Source organism: Macaca mulatta, chromosome 16 (genome assembly GCF_049350105.2).
Source record: "Macaca mulatta isolate MMU2019108-1 chromosome 16, T2T-MMU8v2.0, whole genome shotgun sequence".
Classification (NCBI taxonomy): Eukaryota; Metazoa; Chordata; class Mammalia; order Primates; family Cercopithecidae; genus Macaca; species Macaca mulatta.
Window position 1 is genome coordinate 63,646,695 of NC_133421.1, and position 22,278 is coordinate 63,668,972.

General features: G+C 42.5%; 1 protein-coding gene and 1 long non-coding RNA gene across 7 annotated transcripts in view; one reads left to right on the forward strand and one right to left on the reverse strand.

Moving 5' to 3' along the window:
• The window catches only part of FBXL20 (F-box and leucine rich repeat protein 20), a 168,795-nt gene that overhangs the window by 76,221 nt on the left and 70,296 nt on the right, over positions 1-22,278 (reverse strand). The window lies entirely within an intron of this gene.
• LOC144335657 (uncharacterized) lies at positions 2,861-20,756 on the forward strand. The gene is made up of 3 exons (XR_013406705.1): positions 2,861-3,070; positions 16,727-18,499; positions 19,681-20,756. It is a non-coding gene; the product is annotated as an uncharacterized LOC144335657 (long non-coding RNA).

The window sequence follows — 22,278 nt, forward strand, 5'->3', positions numbered from 1 at the left end:
ATATTGATTATCCAACTCCACTCCCAAATAAACATATATACTTCCAATCTAGGTAACTCAATTTCCAAAACAAAAAATATATCTAATGTAACAAAAACATTGCATTGACGAAATGCTGCTTTTTCCTGTCATTCACTAACCTGTACTTTTATGAGGAGTTTCATAATCTAAGTTTCTTAGGTTTGCCAAAACATTACTAACTCCTGAGCAATTTTTATAAATATTATATAGGGGTGCCAGGAGTCATAGGTGAGAGGCTTTACAAGCAATGATCCTAATTAGACTTTAGTAACCTGTTCTCTATGAAATAAAGCACAACGGACAGACGTGAAACATCAGGTAGGTAGTCAGATGTGGGCAGACCTAGGAGATACTATTAAACACACATCTCAACAATCCTAATTCTGTTTTTAGCATGTCCTGAAGGGGTTCTAAGTATTAAGCTGCCATTGAGTTAGCTTTTCACCTGGATTTGAATGTTTTAGAACATTTAAAAAATTAAAAGGAAAAGACAAATATAATCACTGTGTTCCTCTATTAAAGTAGTAAGAACTGACCGGGTGTGGTGGCTTACACCTGTAATCCCAGCACTTTGGAAGACCGAGGCAGGCAGATCATCAGGTCAGGAGTTTGAGACCAGCCTGGCCAACACAGTGAAACCCATCTCTACGAAACATACAAAAATTAGCTGGGTGTGGTGGCAGGCGCCTGTAATCGCAGCTATCAGGAGGCTGAGGCAGGAGAATCGCTTGAACCCAGGAGACAGAGGTTGCAGTGAGCTGAGATTGTGCCACTGCACTCCAGCCTGGGCAACAGACCTAGACTCCATCTCAAAAAAAAAAAAAAAAAAGTAGTTCTTACTACTTTTTGGTCTTTCCAGTTCTAATCTGGCTCCCTAATAAGATGGATATAAGCTTCAGCACTTAAATCCCTTCTACCACTCCACATCTAGTATGTCTAAGTATTTGCTATTATTTAGCACCCTTCAAATTGTATGTTTTTGTTTTTGTTTTTTTTTTTGAGACGGAGTCTCACTCTGTTGCCAGGGCTGGAGTGCAGTGGTAGGAGCTAGGCTCACTGCAAGCTCTGCCTCCCGGGTTCACGTCATTCTCCTGCCTCAGCCTCCTGAGTTGCTGTGACTACAGGCGCCCGCCACCACACGTGGTTAATTATTTTTTTGTATTTTTTAGTAGAGACGGGGTTTCACCGTGTTAGCCAGGATGGTCTCAATCTCCTGACCTGGTGATCTGCCCGCTTCGGCCTCCCAAAGTGCTGGGATTACAGGCATGAGCTACCACGCCTGGCCTAAATTCTATTTATTCTATGTAATTGATAATGAAGACAGTCACCTTTTTTTTTTTTTTTTTTTTTTTTTGGAGACGGAGGCGCATCCTGTTGCCCAGGCTGGACTGCAGTGGCGCGACTCGGCTCACTGCAACGTCCCTCTCCCAGATTCAAGCAATTCTCCTTTCTCAGCCTCCTGAGTAGCTACAATTACAGGCACACGCCACAATGCCTGGCTAATTTTATTATTTTTAGTAGAGACGGGCATGTTGGTCAGGATGGTTGCAAACTCCTGACCTCGTGATCCACCTGCCTTGGCCTCTCAAAGTATTGGGATTACAAGCGTGAGCCACGACGCCCGGTCTTTTTTTTTTTTTTTTTTTTTTTGTATTTTTTCTGAGATGCAGTCTCGCTCTGTTGCCCAGGCTGGGGTGCAATGGCGGGATCTCAGCTCACCGCAACCTCCACCTCCCTGATTCACGTGATTCTCTTGCCTCAGCCTCCCAAATAGCTGGAATTACAGGCATCTGCTACCACGCTAGCTAATTTTTGAATTTTTAGTACAGACAGGGTTTTGCCATGTTGGCCAGGCTGGTCTCAAACTCCTCACCTCAAGTGATCTGCCCGCTTTGGCCTCCCAAAGTGCTGGGATTATAGGTGTGAGCCACCTCGCCCAGCCGAGATAATTATCTTTAGAAACCAAAATAAAATAATTGGTGGGGTAGGCTGCCAGGGTTTTAGCTACTACAGCAATTATTTTTTTCCTTCATAACAAACATTTATTTATTTTTATTTATTTATTTTTTGAGACTGAGTTTTGCTCTTGTTGCCCAGGCTGGAGTGCAATGGCACAATCTCGGCTCACAGCAACCTCTGCCTCCCGGGTTCAAGCGATTCTCCTGTCTCAGCTTCCTGAGTAGCTGGGATTATAGGCGTGGGCCACCACACCCGGCTAGTTTTGTATTTCTAGTAGAGATGGGGTTTCTCCATGTTGGTCAGGCTGGTCTCCAACTCCTGACCTCAGGTGATCCGCCTGCCTTGGCCTCCCAAAGTGCTGGGATTACAGGCATGAGCCACGGTGCCCAGCCCAAAATTTACCTTTTAAAATACACACTTTAAAGTGCATAATTGATTTTTTTTAGTATATTCACAGTGTTGTGCAACCATCACTACTATGTAATTCCAGAACATTTCAACAATCTCAAAAGATTCCCTGTACCCATTAGCAGTCGCTCTCTATCCCTCCCTCACCCAAGCCCCTGGCAACCACTAATCAACATTCTTTCTCTATGGATTTGCCTATTCCACACATTTCATATAAATGGAATAACACTGTAATGAAGACTTTTGTGTTGGCTTTCACTTAGCACATTTTAAAGAATATATCCATGTTGTTGCACATATTCATACTTCATTCCTTTTTGTGGCTGAATAATATTCTACTGTATCCATTCTCCAGTTAATGGACAATTGGGTTGTTTTGACTTTTTGGCTATTACAAATAATGCTGCTATAAGCATTCCAAGTTTTTGTGTAAATATATTTTCAGTTCTCTTGGATATAGCTAGGTTATGTGGTATTTCATTGCTTTTTTTTTCTTTTTTCTTTTTTGGGAGACCGAGTCTCACTCTGTCATCTAGGCTGGAGTGTAGTGGCACCATCCTGGTTCACTGCAACCTCCGCCTCCCAGATTCAAGTGGTTCTCCTGCCTCAGCTTCCCGAGTACCTGGGATTACAGATGCGAGGCACCACACCCAGCTAATTTTGTATAATTAGTAGAGACAGGGTTTCACCATGTTAGCCAGGCTGATTTGGAACTCCCAACCTCTAGTGATGCACCCGCCTCGGTCTCCCAAAGTGCTAGGATTACAGGTGTGAGCCACCATGCCCAGCCAATTATGTGGTACTTCTATGTTTAGAGATTTTAGAAACTGCCAAGCTGTTTTCCACAGTGGCTGTACCAGTGTACACTGTAGTGTACAGTTTCACTAGCAATTTGTGAGGGTTTTAATTTCTCCATATCCTTTTTTTTTTTTTCTTTTGAGCTGGAGTCTCACTCTGTTGCCCAGGCTGGAGCGCAGTGGCACGATCTCAGCTCACTGCAACCTCTACCTCCCTGTTTCCAATGATTCTCCTGCCTCCCTCAGCCTCCCAAGTAGCTGGGATTACAGGTGTACACTACCACACCTGGCTAATCTGTGTATTTTTAGTAGAGACAGGGTTTCCCTATGTTGGCCAGGATGGTCTTGAACTCCTGACCTCAGGTGATCTGCCCACCTCAACCTCCCAAAGTCCTGGGATTACAGGGGTGGGCTACTGCGCCCAGCTTAATTTTTGTATTTTCACTAGAGACAGGGTTTCACCTTGTTGGCCAGGCTGGTCTTGAACTCCTGACCTCAGTTGATCCACCTGCCTCGGCCTCCACATCCTTGACAATACTTTTTGATTACAGCCATCCTAGGGAATGCAAAGTGGTTGTTATTCTTAGCATTTCCCTGATGGCTAATGATGTTGAGCATCTTTTCATGTGCTTAATGAAAGCAGCAGGCTTTCACAAACTACAGTAAGGTTTTCACAAACTACCTCAGGAGGGAAGAAGATTAATGGGCAAAGTTTAAATAATGTATATATACAGTACATGTCTTTAAAACATATACTATATAGGTACATGTTTTCTTCCTCTCCCCTTCCCTTGTTGAAAAGAGTCAGTCCTAAAGCCATTAGGAGGGGCACAGCAAGGTAGGTGTCAATGCCAGGTTAGAGGTTGGGGGCAGAAGCTTGAAAAATATGTCAGAGTCCAAGCAGAGTGAGGAGAGGACCCTTGAGAAGGGTGACCTAGCAGGAGATACTGGGACACAAGCAGGGTGAATGGGCAGCCTTGGGTAGAGTATCAGAGACAAAGTAAGGTGAGAAAGGCATCCACACAGAGGACAAACCTAGTGTGGGTTTTAGAACCCAAGCAGGACTTTGTCAGTGCAACAGGAGGAGGGTGGCAGGCATGAAGTGCCCGAACCCAGTGAAGTGAAGAGGGCATCTTTGAGAGAGAAAGAGAGCGCGCGTACAACTGTAGAGTGAAATTGGTTAAAATCAGGGGAACTGAGTAATAAAATCCATTAACCATAACAAAGATGGGCAAGGTGGCTCATTCCTGTAATCCCAGTTTTTGGGAAGGCCAAGGTGGATCACTTGAACCCTGGAGTTCAAGGTTACAGGGAGCTGTAATCATGCCATTGCAGTCTAGCCCGGGCAACAGAGCAAGATCCTATCTCTAAAAACAAAAAAACATTAACCATAACAGAAGCTAGGTTTCTGTTACAAAGGGAGTTGTGAATCTGGAAAGGGAGAAAACTAGACTAAATTACGCAGTGTTGGATTGGAATTGGAAATATCAGTATATTAACAGAAACACAGTTCTCTTTTTTTTTTTTTTTTTTGAGACGGAGTCTCGCTCTGTCGCCCAGGCTGGAGTGCAGTGGCCGGATCTCAGCTCACTGCAAGCTCCGCCTCCCGGGTTCACGCCATTCTCCTGCCTCAGCCTCCCGAGTAGTTGGGACTACAGGCGCCCACCACCGCGCCCGGCTAGTTTTCTGTATTTTTTAGTAGAGACGGGGTTTCACCGTGTTAGCCAGGATGGTCTCGATCTCCTGACCTCGTGATCCGCCCGTCTCGGCCTCCCAAAGTGCTGGGATTACAGGCTTGAGCCACCGCGCCCGGCCACAGTTCTCAATATATACAGATATAAACATAAATGTAAATTGTGTACATATATGCACGTGTTCATGTACATACATATACACACACACACACAAATACACATATATATTTTTTTCTCCCCCCCGAGCTCTGCCTACCAAGGGGGCCTGGAGCAGTAACCCCCCAATGTCAATGGTATTTAACTCCCAGATACTGGCTTCTAAACATTTCTTTCTAGTAGAAGGAATCAGGGCTCCTTGGAGAAACAGGGCAGAGAAAATGTAAGAGGAGCCTGGAACACCTTGTGATAGAAAGCAAGTGAGCGCTCAAAGAATGATGGGGACATGTCAAAAAGTCATGGTAACCAGCTTGAAGGGGCTCCCATTGGCCAAATCTGGGACAACCTGAATATGAAAACAAACGAGAGTAATGAATTATAATTTACTAAATAAAAAAGGGAAGCCATAAATTCGGACTGATGTAAATTAATAAACTGAAGTTTAAGAAGTATGGGACGGCTGGGCATGGTGGCTCACGCCTGTAATCCAAGCACTTTGGGAGGCGGAGGCGGGTGGATCACCTGAGGTCAGGAGTTCGAGACCAGCCTGGCCAACATGGCAAAAGCCCGTCTCTACTAAAAATGCAAAAAATTAGTCGGTCATAGTGATGGGCGCCTGTAATCCCAGCTACTCAGGAGGCTGAGGAATGAGAAGCACTTGAATCTGGGAGGCAGAGGTTGCAGTGAGCGGAGATCGCACCATGGCGCTCCAGCCCGGGAGACAGAGCGAGACTCCATCTCATTTAAAAGAAAATGAAGATGAGAATAATTAATAAAACATAAGATGTTCTTGGATAGCATAATTTAGTACCTTAGAAGATACCAATACTTCCCAATATAATTTAATTTCCTGATTAAAGGTCCAATATATGAATTCATCAAACAGGTCTCTTTTTTGCTTAATGAAAAAAATTGATTCTGAAGTTGATATGGATGAAAAATGTGTGAAAATCACCAAGAACTTATTAAAAAAGACGAAGAGGAGGTGCTTCCCCCCAGCCCCCGAAACAATGTCTCACTCTGTCACCTAGGCTGGAGTGCAATAGTGCTATTTTGGCTCACTGCAACCTCTGCTTCTGGGGTTCAAGCGATTCTCCTGCCTCAGCCTCCTGAGTAGCTGGGATTACAGGCATGTGCCACCACACCTGACTAATTTTTATATTTTTAATAGAGACGGGGTTTCACCATGTTGGCCAGGCTGGTCTTGAACTTCTGACCTCGTGATCTGCCCGTCTTGGCCTGCCAAAGTGCTGGGATTACATGCGTGATCCACTGTGCCCTGCCGAGGTGCTTATTAAAATGTACAAAAATTACTGAATTCCAAACAATATGGTAATTATAAAGAAACAAAAAAATTGATGGAACAAAACAGAAGTATCCAGAAAGGCCCCAAATACATGTAGGAATTTAATACATAGGAGAGTTGACTTTTCAAATTAGTAGCAAAAGAATGAATTATTTAGTAAATGATGTTAAGAAACCTCATATTTGAAGAAAGTAAAATCCCTGCCCTCAAGCCATATATTAAAAAATTCCTATGATAGCTTTATTGGCAAAATGTTGACAATTAATTGAAGTGGAGTAACAGGAGTTTCATTATACCATGCTGTCTACTTTTATGTTCGTTGGAGTTAAGAATTCCATGAGAAAGAGTAGATTTTAGTGGATAAGAAGGAAGGCAGGTTGAGTTTTTGGAGTATGCCTAAAGAACACGAGAAGCTGGTCTGCATCTTTGATAGGATGTGGTAAGAATCCTCAACAATAGTCTAAGACTATCAGAATTCCACATTAAGCCAAGTCCTTGGAAAGCCCTTAACCTTAAAAGTGTTCTGTGCCACTAAATTTTGTTATGAACATTTTACCACAATTAAAAAAACAAAACAGGCTGGGCACAGTGGCTCACACCTGTAATCCCAGCACTCTGGGAGGCTGAGGCGCACAGATCACCCAAGGTGGGGAGTTCGACACCAGCCTGACCAACATGGAGAAACCCTGTCTCTACTAAAAATACAACATTAGCCAGGCGTGGTGGTGCACGCCTGTAATTCCAGCTACTTGGGAGGCTGAGACAAGAGAATCGCTTGAACCAGGGAGGCGGAGGTTACAGTGAGCCGCGATCGCGCCACTGTACTTCAGCCTGGGCAAAAAGAGCCAAACTCCATGTCAAAAAAACAAACAAATAAACCAAAAACTTTCTGTAGCATAATGCTGAAATAGATCATAAGCAACTTCCTCTTCTCCTTCTTAAATAAACCCAGAAACTCCCTAAAAAAGAAGCTCATAGCAAAATGTAAGCAGAAATCTCCTTATTAAAATACTGAGAAGTCTTTGTTGTTTTCAACTTAAGAATCAGCACAAATTTTATTACAATACAATATTAAAAAGAATTCTGGGCTGGGCGTGGTGGCTCACGTCTGTAATCTCAGCACTTTGGGAGGCTGAGGTGGGCAAATCACGTGGTCAGGAGATCGAGACCAGCCTGGCCAACATGGTGAAACCCCATCTCTACTAAAAATACAAAAATTAGCTAGGCATGGTGGAGTATGCCTGTAATAATCCCAGCTACTCAGAAGGCTGAGGCAGGAGAGTTGCTTGAACCAGGGAGTAGGAGGTTGCAGTGAGCTGAGATTGCATCACTGCACTCCAGCCTGGCAAGAGAGCAAGACTCCATCTCGGGGTGGGGGGGGGGGGGGAAGGAAGAGAGAGAATTCTGTCTCTCAGAGAATTATTAATGTTTAAGGATAGTTTTTCAAATTTCAGATAATAGCAATTCTACATTCTAAGATTACCTTACAAACTGTCCACTAAAGCCCAATGAAGAGAGATTTAAAAAGGATAGCAGGGCTGGGCACAGTGGCTCACACCTGTAATCCTAACACTTTGGGAGGACAAGGTAGGCGGATCACAAGGTCAGGAGTTTGAGACCAGCCTTGCCAACTTGGTGAAACCCCATCTCTACTAAAAATACAAAAATTAGCTGGGCGTGGTGGCAGGTGCCTGTAATCCAAACTAGTTGGGAGGCTGAGGCAGGAGAACTGCTTGAATCCAGGAGGCGGAGGTGGTAGTGAGCTGAGAGCATCCAGCCTGGGCAACACAGCAAGACTCCATATCAAAAAAAAAAAAAAAGTATAGCAGAGGGCAGAACTGGGGGGAGGTACTGGAGGCCAGAAAAACAAAAACAAAAAAACAAACAAACAAAAAAAACGAACAGCAGGGACGTAAATCTTTTCATTATTATTATTCTTTTAAATAGAGACTGGGTCTTGCTATGTTGCCCAGGCTGGTCTCGAACTCCTGGCCTCAAGCGATCCCTCCCACGCCAGTTTCCCAAAGTGCTGGGATTACAGGCATGAGCCACTGTGCCCAGCCAATCCTTTTATTAAGTCTAATATTGTGTATTACACTTACTTTGACGGGTTGATTCTAATTGAAAAACATATAGATGGTAATACACGTACTGGAAAAAGTCCTTTTTGTCCTTGAGACAGTCACTGTTGCTTATTTATCTTCCCCTAGATTTTGTGCCCCTACAAACAACATACATACACATACACACAGGTTTTGTTTCTTATACAAACTAGTTTTATAACTTGCTTTGTTGACATAATAAAAATGCAAATAATTTCTTATCAAATATTGTCTGCCTCTTGAAGAATTCTGTGCAAAATTTGGTAGATCAACTATCTATACTTGCCTTGTTAAAACTCAATGCTTAAAGCAAAATTTTCTTTTGGTATCAAGTAAAAATAATTAAAAATATATGTTTATAGCTACTTTAAATTTTTAAAAACCCTTTAATTTTTGGAGGTAGATCTATATTTGATCATATTTGTCTGTCTGCCTTCATCCATTCCCTCCTTCCTGAAGACAGTAACAGAAGCATAAAAGGTAAGTGGTTATATACGACCTCACAGCATGGTTTACCAACTTCTGACTCTAAATATTTCACACATAACTATCAGCATAAGAGGCTTTTGAATATAACTCGTATTATACAGATTGGAATATTAAAGCTTAGACTGATTTCTGATAGTGCCCTGTATGAATTTTTTTTTTTTTTTTTGAGATAAGAGTTTTACTCCTGTTGCCCAGACTGGAGTGCAGTGGCAAGATCTTGGCTCACTGCAACCTCTGTCTCCCAGGCTCAAGCGATTCTCCTGCCTCAGCCTCCCAAGGAGCTGGGACTATAGGTAAATACAACCATATCTGGCTAGTTTTTGTATTTGTTGTAGAGATGGGGTTTCACCATGTTGGCCAGGCTGGTCTCAAACTCCCAGTGATCCACTGGTCTTGGTCTCCCAGAATGCTATGACTACAAGCCGTGCTCGGCCCAGTATGAATACTCTACAACAAAAAGAGACTAATAGCCACATGTAACTCGGAAAACAACATATAGTTTTAACAAAATTTTTTATTTCATATTTTTATGATTGTATTTGCTAAGTTCTTTTTTTGTGTTTTTTACTCTGAAACTAGTATGTACTTGCTAAGTTATTGATTGCCTATAAAACAATTCTGCCTCCAAAATATACAGTGAACATAAGTGAAAACTTAAGAATACTCCCAGTATATTTTTGAAGTCCACAGTCGACATGCTGTATAAAAACTAATCAGTTGGCCAGGCATGGTGGCTCATGCTTGTAATTCCAGCACTTTCGGAGGCCAAGATGGGCGGATCACGAGGTCAGGAGTTTGAGACCAGCCTGGCCAACACAGTAAAACCTCATCTCTACTAAAAATACAAAACTTAGCCAGGCATGGTGGCAGGCGCCTGTAATCCCAGCTAGTTGGGAGACTGAGGCAGGAGAATCGCTTGAACCCGGGAGTCGGAGGTTGCAGTGAGCCAAGATCGCACCATTGCACTCCAGCCTAGCGACAGAGCTAGAATCTGTCTCAAAAAAACAAAAAAAAACAAAAAACAAAAAACAAAAAACCATCAGTCTAGGGCCAGGCACGGTGACTCATGCCTGTAATCCCAACACTCTGGAAGGCCAAGGTGGGTGGATCAGCTGAGGTCAGGAGTTTGAGACCAGCCTGGCCAACATGGTGAAACCTCATCCCTATACTAAAAAAATACAAAAATTAGCTGGACATGGTGGCAGGCACCTGTAATCCCAGCTACTTGGGAGGCTGAGGCAGGAGAATTGCTTGAACTCAGGAGGTGGAGGTTGCGGTGAGCCAAGACTAGGCCATTGCACTCCAGCCTGGGCAACGACAGTGAAATTCTGTCTCAAAAAAGAAAAAACCAAAAAAACAAAAACAAATCAGGCTATAGTCATTTCCTGAAGTAAGCGTAGTATGACTGAAACTACCTGATTCAATGTTTTAATTTAGTACAAGGAAATCAGTTACCATATTCCTAAAAAATCAGTATTAATTGGTAATTCTATGATAAATACTCAAATCTGTCCCAGTTAGAACCAGCAGTAGATATTTCATTTGAACTTGAATTAATTCTTGATTTAATAGTAATAATGTCTGGATACAAGACTGATTACAAGACCAAACGCCTAGGCTGAGCATGGTGGCTCATGCCTAGAAGGCCAAGGCAGGAGGATCACTTGAGGGTAGAAGTTCGTGATCAGCCTGGAAAACATAGTGAGACACTATCTCTACCAAAAAAAAAAAAATTCCATGCCCCATGCTTAATTTCAGTTGTTTCATGTGTGCATATGTGTTTTGTGGGGAAATAATTTTTAAAATACTTTGAGATTAACAGACTAAAATATTCAAATGTAAAACTATATGGAAGTGAGCTGTTTTACAATTAAATAAATTCTTTAGGTGGAAGTGAGCTGTTTTACAATTAAATAAATTCTTTAGGTAATGACAAATGCATCAATATATTAAACTTCCAAAAAGTTTACAAAAAGCTACTGTTTCTCCAGAACATCTGAGTACATAAACTGAGTATTAAAATGTATGTAGCCTGATACCTGTGAATATAAAGACATTTTTGTTTGTTTTGTTTTTTTTGTTGAGACGGAGTCTCGCTCTGTCGCCCAGGCTGGAGTGCAGTGGCCGGATCTCAGCTCACTGCAAGCTCCGCCTCCCGGGTTTACGCCATTCTCCTGCCTCAGCCTCCTAAATAGCTGGGACTACAGGCGCCCGCCACCTCGCCCGGCTAGTTTTTTTTTGTTTGTTTGTTTTTTGTATTTTTTTAGTAGAGATGGGGTTTCACTGTGTTAGCCAGGATGGTCTCGATCTCCTCGTGATCCGCCCGTCTGGGCCTCCCAAAGTGCTGGGATTACAGGCTTGAGCCACCGCGCCCGGCCTATAAAGATATTTTTAATTTAAAAATTTTTTAATTTGACTAAATATTAAGATTGAGAAGTGTATAAGAGTTAAGTGGATCATTATATTGAGCAGTTGATTATAAATTCTCATGAGTAGAATACTCCCGTTTACCTTGTCCAGATGCTCAAGTACTCTGTGTTAACTACTGGGGGTTGCAAGAATCCTCTTTCAGACAGGTGAAGCATGTTTTGATAGGAACACATATCTATAATGAGTAAAATAATGAAACTACTTCCTCAACCCACATAGGAAATAAAACCACCAACAAAACTCAAAAGTTAACCTCATTAATTTTTTTTTTTTTTTTTTTCTGAGACAGAGTCTCGCTCTGTCGCCCATGCTGAAGTGCAGTGGTGCGATCTCGGCTCACCGCAAGCTCCGCCTCCCGGATTCACGCCATTCTCCTGCCTCAGCTTCCCAATTAGCTGGGACTACAGGTGCCTGCTACGGAGCCCCGCTAATTTTTTGTATTTTTAGCGGAGACGGGGTTTCACTGTGTTGGCCTGGATGGTCTCGATCCCCTGACCTTGTGATCCGCCTGCCTCAGCCTCCCAAACTGCTGGGATTACGGGCATGAGCCACTGCGCCCGGCCAACTGTTTTATTTATTTATTTTATTTATTTTTTTGAGGCGGAGTGTCGCTCTGTCACCCAGGTTGGAGTGCAACCTGGTGATCTACCCACCTTGGCCTCCCAAAGTGCTCGGATTAAAGGCATGAGCCACCGTGCCTGGCCTACACTTCTGTTTTCAAATGAAGGCATGTCCCAAGATTTAGTCCTTATTCTTATGCTTTACTGTGTACTAAAGAATGGCTCATAAATCAACTGCACGGGTATACCTGGAGTGCTTGTTAAAATGCAGATTCCTGGGTCCTAGATCAGACCTACAGACTCAGAATCTCTAGGTGAGAAACGTAGGAATCTATCTTTCCTAAACACTCTCTCTAGGTGGTTTTGTTTTTTTAGACGGAGTCTCACATTGTTATCTAAGCTGGAATGCAGTGGCACGATCTCGGCTCACCACAACCTCCACCTCCCAGGTTCAAGCGATTCTCCTGCCTCAGCCTCCCAAGTAGCTGGGATTACAGGCGCTCACCACCACACCCAGCTAATTTTTTATATTTTTGGTAGAGACGGGGTTTCACCATGTTGGCCAGACTGGTCTCAAACTCCTGACCTCAGGTGATCCGCCCACCTCCCAAAGTGCTGGGACTACAGGCATAAGCCACGGCACCTGGCCCAGGTGTTTCTTAATAATGTTAAAGAGGGATCACCTAACTACTATAAAAACATTTATAAAATTGTGAATTTAGAGTTTGGCAATTCATTTTTTTTTTTTAAGAAAACTGCAGAACAAGTAGACATTTCTCTTTTTAATCCTCCAATTAAGTTGTGAAATATACCAGGATAGAAATATAACAACAGTGCATTGCAGCAAGGTTTGATCATTAACTTACAAATTCAAATGTCTAGATGAAGATGAAATTTCTTAATCCAAATCCAACTGATAAAAAATGAATGTCAATGATGGCATTTGAGATTTAATACTCAAAAAAAGTCAAGGCCAAGAATCATTCTTTAGGCCAGGTGCAGTGGCTCACGCCTGTAATCCTAGCACTTTGGGAGGTGCCAAGACAGGTGGATAGGTTTGAGCTCAGGAGTTCTGAGACCAGCCTGGACAATATGGGAAAACTTTGTTTCTACAAAAAATACAAAAATTAGCCAGGCGTGGCACCTGTAGTCCTAGTTACTCAGGAGGCTGAGGTGGGAGGATCACCTGACCCTGGGAAATCGAGGTTGCAGTGAGCTGTGATTGTGCCACTGCACTCCAGCCTGGATGACAGAGTGAGACCCTGTCTCAAAAAAAATAGTAATAATAATTATTCTTTAGACAAAACTCTTGTAAAGTGATTCAAAATGAAGGATGAGAATGGGGTAGAAGGAAGGATGGACTGCAGAGACTATCTTTTAGGTAATACCTTTTTGTATAGATCTGACTTTTGAAATAACATGTTTTAAATAAACATAAAATTGGTTTTACTTCTGGTCATGGCTGAGTAAGCTTCCACTGAACTAACCTTCCACACACAATTATAAATTCGGAGTGAAATATTAAAAATTACCACCTGAATGTATTGGAAAGTGAACAAAAACAGGTAGATATTAAAGGGAGTAGGGGAATGACAATTTCTAGTTTTACAGCATTTATCCTGAGGGCAAGTTATATTTGGGACTCTCAGAGCATTTAGAAAATGGATAGAAACCTGCAAAGGAAAACTAGAGAACAGAATTCAGAGCAATCACATTGTAGACTGTGGAGAGATCCAATGTGAGGCAACACAAATTCTGTTCAAATTGCTGACTGACCTCTGAACACTGAATGCACAGGGCAGACTCCAAGCAGCTAAGGGTAAAACAATTGAACTTATATTTGAGCTGGCACCCATGACAGGCTGTTTGGGTACAGCAAAGTTAAACTATCTGCTAAAAAAAATAAATATACTGAATAAGGATGGGGAGGAAAATCCTGATATAGTTTGCATGTCTGTCCCTTCAAGTCTCATGTTGAAATGTGATCCCCAATGTTGGACGTGGGGCCTGCTGAGAGGTATTAGATCATGGGGCAGACACCTCATGAATGGCTTAGTACTACCCCCTTAATCATCAGTGAGTTCTCCTCCAGTTTTCATACACGATCTGGTTGTTTAAGAGTCTGGGACTTGGCCGGGCGCGGTGGCTCACGCCTGTAATCCCAGCACTTTGGGAGGCCGAGGCGGGCGGATCACAAGGTCAGGAGATCGAGACCACGGTGAAACCCCGTCTCTACTAAAAATTACAAAAAATTAGCCGGGCGCGGTTGTGGGTGCCTGTAGTCCCAGCTACTCGGGAGGCTGAGGCAGGAGAATGGCATGAACCCGGGAGGCGGAGCTTGCAGTGAGCGGAGATCGCGCCACTGCACTCCAGCCTGGGCTGGGCGACAGAGCGAGACTCCGTCTCAAAAAAAAAAAAAAAAAAAGAGTCTGGGACTTCCCTCTTTTCTCTCTTCCTCTCTTGCCATGTGATAAGCCAGCTCCCCCTTTGCCTTCTGCCATGATTAGAGACTTCCTAACTTCTCACCAGGAGTAGATGCTAGTTTCTGGTATATGCTGCAGAATCATAAGCCAAAATAAACCTCTTTATAAATTACCCAGTCTCAGGTATTTAATTATGGCAATCCAAACGGACTGACACAAATCCAAAACTGAATACGAAAATAAATGAGTGAAATGAACTATATTCTAAATGAATAACCTAAAGAACTAATCAAAGTTAACTTAAAAAAAATTATTGCCAGGTGCAGTGGCTCACACCTGTAATCCCAGGCATTCCAAGCCAGCCTGGGCAACATGGTGAAAACCCATCTCTACAAAGAAATACAAAAATTAGCTGGGAGTGGTGGCACCCACCTGTGGTCCTAGCTGCTAGAAAGGCTGAGGTGGGGGGATCATCTGAGACTGGGAAGATCAAGGCTACAGTGAGCCATAATCACACCAATGCACTCCAGCCTGGGTGACAGAGCAAGACTCTGTTAAAAAATTTTTTTAGAGATGGGGTCTTGCTCTGGATGGGGTCTTGCTCTGTCACCCAGGCTGGAGTGTAGTCGTGCTACCATATACCTCACTGCAGCCTCAAACTCCTGGGCTCAAGCAATCCTTTCATCTCAGCCTCCCAAGTAGTTAGGACTACAAGTGCTCACCACACCTGGCTAATATATATACACACACGCTTTTGTAGAGACAGGGCTCTCACTATGTTGCCCAGGATGGTCTTGAACTCCTGGCCTCAAATGATCCTCCTGTCTTGGCTTTTTTTTTTTTTTTTTTTTGAAACAGGGTCTCACTCTGTCACCCAGACTAGAGTGCAGTGGAGCATCTTGGCTCACCGCAACCTCTGGCTCACAGGCTCAAGTGATTCTCCTGCCTCTGCCTCCTGAATAGCTGGGATTACAGGCGTGTGCCACCACGCCTGTCTCCACTAATTTTTGTATTTTTAGTAGAGATGGGGTTTCACTATGCTGGCCATGCTAGTCTCAAACTCCTGACCTCAAACGATCCACCCACCTTGGCCTCCCAAAGTGCTGGGATTACAGATGTGAGCCACTGCACCCAGCCCTGTTTTGGCCTTTAAAAGTGTTAGGATTACAGCCACGCACCAACATACCCAGCCTCAAAGTTAACTTCTAAACTCAGAATTTTCTTTAGATTATCAGGCTAAAGACAAAAAGCAAAAAACAAAAAATATAAATAACAAGCTCCAATTAGATTTTCTTCACAGTGGTATGGGTTAATCACTTTATGTGCTTTCTAGGATTAAGTAAGCATATTATGGAGTTATATTTCTTCCCTGGAGAAAGAAGTTAAAAATACAGAAAGGAGGAGGAACAGAATGAACCCTAAGGTAATAGACTCGGTATTATTGGGGGTGTCAATATGAACTAGGTATGTTTGCTTATGTAAGAGGATTATAGTTTTTAATCTATCCAGCCATCTATACAGATATAGATATGGGCAGATATAAAATTATGTGAGATGCACACATGCACCCCCCAAAAACCATGTATTTATTAAAGTACATCCATCCACAAGGAAATTTAAAAAAAAAAATACATCCACAACCAAACATGTATTTCTCGTTTTATTTTGTTTTTTTGAGACAGAGTCTCGCTCTGTCGCCCAGGCTGGAGTGCAGTGGCACAATCTCAGCTCACTGCAAGCTCTGCCTCCTGGGTTCACAACATTCTCCTGCCTCAGCCTCCCGAGTAGCTGGGACTACAGGCGCCCACCACCACGCCCAGGTAACCAAACATGTATTTCTTAGCTCTGTCTGATGAGAAAGTCTAGAAGCAATGACACCCAGGAGTAATGAGCATATCTAGCATAAAGACTGTATAGTTTCTGGCTGGGTACAGTGGCTCATGCCTGGAATCCCAGCACTTTGGGAGGTTGAGGCAGGTGGATCACACAAGGTCAGGAATTCAAAACCAGCCTGGCCAACATGGTGAAACCCCATCTCTACTAAAACTACAAAAATTAGCTGGACATAGTGGTGTGTGTCTATAATCCCAGCTACTGGGGAGGCTGAAGCAGGAGGATTGCTTGAACTTGGGAAGCGGAGGTTGCAGTGAGCCAAGATCACACCACTAACACGCCAGCCTGGGCGACAGAGCAAGACTCCGTCTCAAAAATAATCAAATTAATTAATTAATTTATTTATTTTTTAAGTAAAAGAAAGAAAATGAGGGGCCAAACAGGGCCAAAGTCTCTCCATGAGAGACTAAAACATCCAATGTACTCTACAGAGTGTTTTTATTTTTCCTCCAGGAAATGGAACAATGAGCTTGACAATATTAAAACAGATGACAATTAGGCAGAAACAAACAAACCAGGGAGAAAATAATCAGAAAGGCAGCATCCAATTTACAAATGGAGTACATGTACAAAGTTTGTAAATTCTCCAAGAGAAATAATATTATAAATGATGGCTAACTTGCCAGGCAAACCTTTAAAAAAAATCCTAAATTACAATGTTATGTACTATGCAAAGAGCTTGGGCCTCAAATCTTGTAGCATACCTGAATCAAAGTCCTTTTCCTCTGCCCACAAAAAGTACTCAACAATCTCTCTCATGGGACTACATGCATGTGCCACCACACCTGGCTAATTTTTATTTTTGTTTTGTTTTTTGAGACAGTCTCGTTCTGCGCCCAGGCTGGAGTACAGAGGCATGATTTTTTTACAGTCTCCACCTCCCGGGTTCAAGTGATTCTTCTGCCTCAGCCTCCCGAGTAGCTGGGATTACAGGTGTGTGCCATCATGCCCAGCTAATTTTTGTATTTTTAGTAGAGATGGGGTTTTATCTTGAACTCCTGGCCTCAGGTGTTCTGTCCGCCTCGGCCTCCCAAAGTGCTGGGATTACAGGTGGGAGCCATCACGCTCAGCCTAATTTTTGTATTTTTGTAGATACGGGGTACTACTCTTTAAGTCACAGCTTATTTGTCTCATTTCCTGGGAAGCATTTTCTGTCTAGGTTTAAAGCTCTACATGTGAGATTGCTCTAATGACCTAGGCAAAACCTCTTTTCTAGCTCTATATTGATTATTTCCAGGCCTGTTCTCTCTACTGCCCTGTGAGCTCCTTGAGGACAGTGATTGTTTATTTCTATTTCCAGCATAATGCCTGGAACATTGTAGGCACTCAACAAATGTTTGTACCCACATTAAACTTTAAGGAAAGGTAATTTCATTATTTCTATACATCTCATGTCCCTCATAAAGAATATCAGTTGTCATCCCACATAGAGAAACTCTCCTAAATGACTAAATCTGTTTGTCTCTTCATTAGATAAATAGCCCTGCACTGTAATGGTTTGAATATTTCTATTACTAGTTTTTGTATTTTATACTTTTATATTTAATCCATTTGGCCTGCTACAACAAAATACCTCAGACTGGGTAATATATAAACAGCATAAAGTCACTTTACGGTCTATGAGTAAAAAGTAGAACCAATAGTAACAATACATGCCTAACAATTTTATAGCATTTACTATGTGCCAAGCACTGTGTCCTCAATTAACAGCAAGCATATGACAGAACCCAGGTAGTCAGACTGCAGAGTCCATGTTCTTAACTATTAATGCTTTTCAAAGGAAGGAAAACACAGACTTAAATTTTTCCACACCTTCAACTCCTAGCATTTAAACCGAAGGAAAGACTACAAGAAATCTAAAACATTGTGTGTGAGCTTCTCTGAAATGAATATGAGATTGCACATGTACAGAAAAGAGTTAACACAGCAGGCCTAAGAACGCTATCTTTAGAAATGCCTGCTTGCAAGGTTAGCCCCTGAATGGCACCTAAGCCGCTGGATTTTGGAAGGGTTCCTACCATTCACTGATGAGCTTCTCTAATGGACGATATTTCACATGTCGTCACAACTTGTTGCTGGAGGAATTAAGTGCACCCTGTATGATTCCACTGGGAAAGGACCCTCGGAGCTTGCTTCTGGTTTCCTGCATGCACCTTTCCCCTTTGTTGATTTTTCTATCTTTTCTTTTTTTTAAGACAAGAGTCTCGCTCCATGCCCAGGCTGAAGTGCAGTGGGGGTGATCTTGGCTCACTGCAACCTCCGCCTCCCGGGTTCAGGCCATTCTCCTGCCTCAGCCTCCCGAGTAGCTGGGACTACAGGCGCCCACCACCACACCCAGCTTATTTTTTGTATTTTTAGTAGAGACAGGGTTTCACCGTGCTAGCCAGGAAGGTCTCGATCTCCTGACCTCATGATCCGCCCACCTCGGCCTCCCAAAGTGCTGGGATTACAGGCATGAGCCACTGAGCCAGGCTGTATCCTTTCTTATAATAAACCATAGTTTTGTGTATGACTACATGATGAGTCCTATGAATCCTCCTGCACATCACCACACCTGTGGATGGATCTAGGGGACCCCAACACAGTATGAATTGCTGCCTTTTTCCTTTCTTTTTTCTTTTTTAAGAGATAGGGCCTAGCTATGTTATGCTGGTCTCTAACTCCTGGCCTGAAGCAATCCACCTGCCTCAGCCTCCCAAGTAGCTGAGATTATACGCATGAGTCACCACACCTGGCTCTCTACTTACTATTTTAGACAAAGAAAAAAAATTCAGCTAATCCATTCTTTCCATTTCAGTTCATAAAGTTCATCTCTTACCCATTTACACAGATATATTGGTCACATTATAACACAACACCAGAAGAGTTGAAAAAATGAGAAAAAAATTTCATATTCTTTTTTACCTCAATCCTTTAATCAACTGCCTGTTTTTCCTTCTGCAGCTAGTGAGCCTTATCTCTCCAGTTCCCAGGCATTGTGAAGACTCTTTCTCTAGCTGTGCAGCTGCAAGGTCACTAGACAGATAATCTCAAGTCGTAAAACATGTTGTTCCTTAAAAAGTAAGAAATGATGTAATGCATGTTTTAACTGAATAACTGTCCTTGTTTCTCGCTTCTGTAATATGCATTCCCCTGCACAGATCTCCCCCCGCCCCATGAAATGCTTAAAAGATAGCTTGACTCTTTGTTCGAGGCTCAGTCCTTTGGATGTTAATCCAACTGGGCCAATGCACCTAAATAATTAAATAATTCCTCCTCAGCCCCTCGGTCTCTCTGATTCCTTAATTATCCTGCTGCACCATCTCTACTAAAAATGCAAAAAATTAGCCGGGTGTGGTGGCACATACTGTAGTCCCAGCTACTCAGGAAGCTGAGGCAGGAGAATACTTTGAACCCAGGAGGCGGAGGTTGCAGTGGGCCGAGATTGCACCACTGCACTCAGCCTGGGCAACAGAGCAAGACTGTCAAAAAAAAAAAAAAAAAAAAAGGATTTTTTGAGAAACAACTTACTTCACAGTAGCTCTTGGAAAACAGAGTCTTTGTCTTAGAAACATAGACGTTCATTTTTCAAGTGGTACACCTAAGTAAGTACATATGGTTTTGCTCTAAGAAGTAGTACTGTCAATCTTGCTAACTGAATTTCATATTATGCAAACAGTGGATTCCAGCTTGTTAAACCAACCATTAATCACAAACTTTGTTTCAATAGGGAAGGAAGAGAATCAGTATAAAAGGGGAAACAGGCTGGGCGCAGTGGCTCATGCCTGTAATCCTAATACTGCGTGCGGCTAAGGGGAGAGGATTGCTTGAGGCCAGAAGTACAAAACCAGCCTGGTCAACAAAGTGAGACCCCATCTCTACAAAAGGAAAAAAAAAAAATTAGCCGGGCATAGTGGATCATGTGTGTAGTCCCAGCTACTCAGGAGCTGAGGAAGAAGATCAATCATTTAGGCCCCTGAATTTGGGACTGCCATTATCATCCCACTGTATTCCAGCCTAGGCAACACCTGCCTTGGAACGGAACGGAACGGAACGGAACGGAACAGAACAGAACAGAACAGAATAGAATAGAACACTAGACTAGACTAGACTAGACTAGACTAGACTAGACTAGACTAGAATAGAGGAACCAAGAACACTCGCTTAAATTATTGGTAATTTGGCTATAAGCACTGCAAATACATGGAAATAATATGGTCCTAGAAACACAATTGCTTTTGTAGGTTAATACATGTTTGATGAAATGATATAATATGTAATTTAACATCTAAACAAACCAAATGTGTATTTATTAAACTGCACTTTTAAAAATAGCCAATACACAGAAACTCAAAAGACAAACACAAATTTAAAAGACACAGAAAAGCTGAGCAACAAAATAAGCAGTGAGGGTAACAATGTAACTCACAGACTAAAACAAATATCCATGAGTCTATAGTATAGATAACTATAAATAGAACAGATGGGAAAGCTCTGCCTTACAGCAGAATTTCAATTAATGAAAGTAGAAGGCTGAGGGCGGTGGCTCACACCTGTAATCCCAGCAATTTGGGAGGCCAAGGTGGACAGATCACTCAAGTTCAGGAGTTTGAGACCAGCCTGGCCAACATGGTGAAACCCCCATCTCTACTAAAAATACAAAAATTAGCCCGGTGTGGTGGCGCACGCCTATAATCCCAGCTACTCGGGAGGCTGAGGCAGGAGAATCACTTGAACCTGTGAGGCGGGGGTTGCAGTGAGCAGAAATTGCACCATTGCATTCCAGCCTGGGCAACAGTGTGAGACACTGCCTCAAAAAAAAAGGAAAGTAGAAAGAATTGGGCAGACAGAAACCACCACAGTAGCAAACTCCACAATGTTAACCTTCATATAACATGATGGATGTTAAAAATAATAAACAAAAAAATGTAACAATGTATAACATAGTCTCAATGTAGTTCTAGTCATAGTAAATTTATTCATTACAAAAAAGAACATAATTCTGCAGTGGATAAGCTGAAAGATACCACCTTAACTAAGTGACCAAAGTTAGTATCACCAGTAACAAGCATAATTGACATCATGTACCTCTTGTTGATACATGGACAAGGGTACACCAACTCTACAGTATACTTGTCAAACTGCATAACTTGAATTTAATTATGAGAAAACAAGAGTAAACATCAGACAAAGCTAAATTCAGGATATTGTATTTTAAAACTGACTAATATTCTTTAAAATTATCAAGGCTGGGTACAATGGCTCATGCCTATAATTCCAGTACTTTGGGAGGCTGAGGTGGACAGATCACTCAAGGTCAGGAGTTTGAGCCCAGCCTGGCCAACATGGTGAATCCCATCTCTACCAAAAAATACAAAAACTAGACAAGTGTGGTGGTCCACACCTGTAGCCCCAGCTACTCAGGAGGCCGAGGCAGGAAAATCCCTTGAACCTAGGAGGCGGAGGTTACAGTGAGCCGAGATCATGCCACTGCACTCCAACCTGGGAGATGGTGAGACCCTGTCTCAAAAAAAAAAAAAAAAAAAAAAAAGACCAGCCTGGGCAACACAGTGAGACACCATCTGCCCCATCTGTATAAAAAAAATAAGAAAATTAGCCAGGCCAGAATTTAAGAGTAGCCTGAGTAACACAGCGATACCCCATCTCTACGAAAATTTAAAAATTAGGCAGGTGTGGTGGCATGTACCTGTAGTCCCAGCTGCTTGGGAGGCTGAAATGGGAGGATCACTTCAGGCTGAGAGGTCAAGGCTGCAGTGAGCTGTGTTTGCACCACTGCAGTCCAGCTTCAGTGACAGAAGGAGACTTTTCTGTATTCAGCAGGAAATTCTGCTGTATTTCCTGCTTCTCTGTTGAAGCTGTGGATAAAATCCTGTTCTTAGAAGAGCAAGGAGGCATAACAATTTAATGTAATGTGTAATCCTGGACTGAATCCTGTGCCAAAAAAAGAATACTACCGTACAGTTGAAGAACTTGAATAAGATTTGTAGATTAGTTCACAGAGCTTTTTTATTTTTTTCTTTTTTTTGAGTCTTGCTCTGTC